This window comes from Propithecus coquereli, unplaced genomic scaffold (genome assembly GCF_000956105.1).
Source record: "Propithecus coquereli isolate 6110/MARCELLA unplaced genomic scaffold, Pcoq_1.0 Scaffold449, whole genome shotgun sequence".
Lineage (NCBI taxonomy): Eukaryota > Metazoa > Chordata > Mammalia > Primates > Indriidae > Propithecus > Propithecus coquereli.
Window position 1 is genome coordinate 1,030,787 of NW_012150274.1, and position 5,111 is coordinate 1,035,897.

Below are 5,111 nucleotides of genomic sequence, written 5' to 3' on the forward strand. Positions count from 1 at the left end.
ACTGCAAAGCATGAGAGCGTCAACCTCATTTAGCTCTGACCTCCAGTTTTTAGAATTTGATTTTGTAATCGAAGTTTAATGAAAGCGGATAGAGAGCACGTGCTGTCCGTGCGATGCTGGTTCTCGGTTCCTGTCTCTCGGGACTCAAGAGCCCTGCAGGCCCAGGCCCCGCCGACAGCCTACCTGATGGCCGTCCTCTGCAGGTCCCCCTCCTGGTGAGCAGCCTTGGAGGCTCCTGCCCTCTCCTCAGCGCCATCCTGCGTCCCAGCCTTCGAGTCCTTGTTGGGGGCTCTAATCTGCAGGTGGGGTGGTCCCCGCCGGAAATGCTTGCGAGGCTTCTACACAAAAACCAGAGTTGCAGGCGGACATCACTCAGCGTCTACGAGCTGCTCTTCCCTTCACACCCCGGACTCCCTCACCGACGAGACTCACTGCGCGGAGCGCTGCGTGCTGGCGGTGCAGTGCTCCACCACGGACGGACCGCTTTCCTCACGTCATGCAACATGCAGACTTGGGAAGGGAGCTCCTTAGGAGCTCTGGAGACACTGCCAACCAACTGGCCAGCACCGCCCTGGGCAAAGGGGTCAAAACCCCAGTCGGATTATTTCAAAACTGCCACAGATCCTAGGGGGTCAACAAGAAAGGGCTGGAACAAAGACCCCACGGATGGGAGCCAGAAAAAGTGGCAGCCCATGCCCACTCCCCAGGCCTGCCCTCTGCATCCTCACGGACACGTGGAAGGTGCCACGTCCTCGTCACAGAGTGTAAAGATTCAGACGCCACAGCGCTGGCTTCCCGTTGCGGGAGCCCACACCTGGGGGAAGCCCTGTCGACACCTGACATGGGCCTTCCAGTCCCCGTCTATGTTCCCACACGTGCAGGCACGGAATCCCACCCTCGGCTTCCTCCCCCACGTAACTAGGACCAGGGGAAAAGCACAGCTCTGCAGAGGACCTGTTCGTCTAACAAAGGCGTCTAAGATCCTCCCACGTTAGAGGCTCACTCATCCCGTAGTATGGCTGCAGTTCTCCAGTGCTACCAAACCATAATTCTGTACCACTTCTTTACTGATGGATACTTAGACTTTTTCCAATTTTTAATTTTTTTTCTTTTTATTAGCAATAGGGTCTTGCTATGCTGCCCAGACTGGCCTTGAATCCCTGGCCTCAAGCGATCCTCCCACCTCAGCCTCCCGAAGTGCTGGGATTACAGGTGTGAGCCACCACACCCAGCCCCAATGTCTTTTTTAAAGGAAAGAGTACTTACTACAAATTATGCAGCTATCCTTAAAAAATCTGATTTATACCTAGTGACCTAAAAGGCTGTTCACAGTAGTTATAGGAGAATAAAGCGAACAGCAGTACATCGGGACGGCGGTGCCCTATTTCCACCACTCACAGCCCCAGACCCTTCACGGGCACCATCTCTCCAGACAGCTGCAAAAGGGCTGAGCACAGGCTGTTACCAGAACTGCCTGGAAGCTCTGTGTTCTGATGGGGAGTGCGACCTGGCCTTCCTCACTGGACAGCCTCGCACTATTTCACTCGAGCACGTACATATTTTGTAATTACCAAAAACTCCCCAATAAAACTAGAAAAAAAAAGATAAAGCAATGATAACCATTCATATACATTTTCTGCTTTTTTACAAATAATTCTATATGAAAGATACCAAGGAGAAAAGGCTCTGTTGGAATGCACGTTTGTTTAAAACTTTAATAGTGCTAAAACCCTTTCAGAAACGGACTCAAATTGTTCTCCCAGCAACACACTAGGAGAAAGCCAATTCATCAGCATCCTAATCCACATGTAATTTTTTTTTCTTCAGAGACAGAGTCTTGCTCTCTCACCCCAGGTAGGGTGCAATGGTGTCACTGTAACTCACCGCAGCCTCAAACTCCTGGGCTCAAGTGATCCTCCTGCCTCAGCCTCCCGAGTGGCTGGGACGACAGGCACGCGCCACCACAGTTGGCTATTTTTTCTATTTTTTGTAGAGACGGACGGGGTCTTGTTCTTGCTCAGGCTGGAGTCGAACTCCTGGCCTCGAGCGATCCTCCTGCCTCGCCCTCCCAAAGCGCTGGGATTACAGGTGTGAGCCACCACACCCAGCCTTTACATCCTTATTCTATAAGCTTTGTTCTGTTTTTTGAAAAAAAAAAAAAATTTTTTTTTAACTTTTTAAACTTCTTTGTTAAAAACTAAGACACAAACGTACACATTAGCCCGGCCGACACAGGGTCAGGACATCAGTGTCCCTGTCTCCACCTTCAGACCTTGTCCCACTGGAAGAGCTCCCATGACAGCAATGCCTTCTGGATCCCTCCTGAATGACCTACCTGAGGCTCTTTACGGTTAACTTCTTTTTTCTTAATAAGTAGGAGTACATTCTAAAATAACAATAAAAAGTATAGTACAGGACCAGGCATGGTGGCTCATGCCTGTAATCCCAGAAAATTGGGAGGCCGAGGCAGGAGGATTGCTGGAAGCCAGGAGTACGAGACCAGCCTGAGAAACGCAGTGAGACTCCATCTCTACAAAATATTTTAAAAAATTAGCCAGGAATGGTAATGTGCGCCTGTAGTCCCAGCTACTCAGGATTTATTTTTGTTCTTGCTGGATGCTATAGATTTACCTTTTGTTCCTGCTGGATGCTACAGATTTACCTTATTTTTTTTCCAAATATAAGGCCAACTGTCCTAACACCACTTACTGAAGACTCTATCCTTTGCCTGTAACTAGAAACGTCATGCACTGAGCGGCCCACACATTTCCCATCTCTTTCTGGACTCTCCTCAGTTCCACGATGTACTTGTCTAGTCTGAACCCATCACCACACGCCAAATGGTCAGTGTTCAGTTCTGTGATCCAGCGGGGAAGTTCAGCTGAGTTTTCTCTTACCCCTCAATTTTCTTTTCCATATGAGTTTTAGACTCATCTTCTCAAATTTGATTTTAAGATAGAAGTTGGAATTTTGATGAGGATTTAATGGATTTATAGAATAATTTAGGGAGAATTTAAATCTTTATAGGAGAAGAATATAGTATGTCTTTCTGACCACTTAGGTCTTTTTTAATGTTTTTTTGTGTTTTTTTTGAGACAGAGTTTCACTCTCTTGCCTGGGCTAGAGTGCCGTGGCGTCAGCCCAGCTCACAGCAACCTCAAAGTCCTGAGTTCAAGGGATTCTCCCGTCTCAGCCTCCTGAGTAGCTGGGAATACAGGCATGCGCCACCATGCCCGGCTAATTTTTTCTATTTTTAGTTGTTTAGCTAATTTCTTTCTATTTATTGTAGAGACAGGGTCTCGCTCTTCCTCAGGCTGGTCTCAAACTCCTGAGCTCAAGCAGTCCTCCCGCCTCGGCCTCCCAGAGTGCTAGGATTACAGGTGTGAGCCATCACGCCCAGCCTTTTTTTTTAATGGTTTTGAGTTTTGTAGGTTTATTCATACTGCTCTTACACAATTTAATATCAAGATTATTCCTTCGAACTTGGTATTCTTTTCTTATTATTGTGAGAGAGATCTCTTTCCAATAATATTTTCCAACTGGTTATTACTGGTATGTAGCGAAGTTCTCTAGAACTCTAATTTCTAAGCCTGATGGAGTCTACGCAGCATACTTGGAAACGGACGAGCTGTCCCAACTCACCCACGGTCACACAAATAACAAAGAGCATTAAAGGCCAGGCACGGTGGCTCACGCCTATAATCCCAGCACTCTGGGAGACCAAGGCGGGAGGATCACTTGAGGTCAGGAGTTTGAGACCATCCTGAGCAAGAGTGAGATCCCATCTCTGCTAAAAATAGAAAAAATGATCCAGGTGTGGTGGTGCGCACCTGGACCCCAGCTACTGGGGAAGCTGAGGCAGGAGGATCGCTTGAGCCCAGGAGTTTGAGGCTGCTGTGAGCTACGATGACACCACAGCACTCTAAGCAGAGTGACAGAGCAAGACTCTGTCTCACAAAAAAAAGAGGATTAAATTCCCAAGAATAAATGATCGAAGGACATACACACTATACAAGAGGGGAAAGTACATATGGCTTATTCATCACCTTGAAAATAGCCAACTTCTAGGGGAAAAATATAAATGTCCATGAAAGCAGACATCATTCTCTGTCACATCAGAAACATTTCCAACATGAGAACGGCCACCACTGCCAGGAGGCCAAATGACTGCTACTCTCAGACACTGCAGGAGGGGAAGCAAATTTTCAAACAATTCAAGCTGCAATTCAGATTATATGACTTCAAAATATTTACAGATTTTAACTGAATAATGGTTTACATACACAGGACATAATTGGAGCACTATTTATAAATGAAGAAAGACTCCTCAATAGATAACGGATTTGGCAAATTAGGATATATCCATGCAACAGAAAGCTATAAAAATTTGTATGAAAGGGAATATTCTCACAATGTATGTGAAAAAAAAGGGGGCACAAATCCAGACACTGGATTTAATTATGTACACATACGTGTATCCAAATAAAATTATCATTTTTCTTTAGAGACAGGGTCTGACTCTGTTACCCAGGCTGTAGTGCAGTGGCCCAATCACAGCTCACTACAGCTTCAAATACTGGGGCTCAAGCCATCCTCCTGCCTCAGCCACCCGAGTAGCCAAGGCTATAGCTGTCCACTACCATGCCCAGCTAATTATTATTATTATTATTTTTGTACAGATGGGTTTCGAACTCCCGGACTCAAGTGATCCTCCCACCTTGGCCTCCCAAAGTACTGGAATTATAAGCATCAGGCACCACACCCAGTCCCCAATAAAGTTATTAAATGGGTCAAGGGTTGCCCTGGGTAAAGTGATAATAAGTGATTTTTTCTTCCCCTTTATACATTTCTGAATGTTCCATTTTCTCTCCTAACCATCTGTAACATTTGAAGTTGAAAATGAATTCTTTTTTTTTTTGAGACAGAGTCGCACTGTTGCCTAGGCTAGAGTGCCGTGGCGTCAGCCTAGCTCACAGCAACCTCAAACTCCTGGGCTCTAGCAATCCTCCTGCCTCAGCCTCCCGAGTAGCTGGGACTATAGGCATGCGCCACCATGCCCGGCTAGTTTTTTCTATATATTTTCAGTTGTCCAGTTAATTTCTTTCTAATTT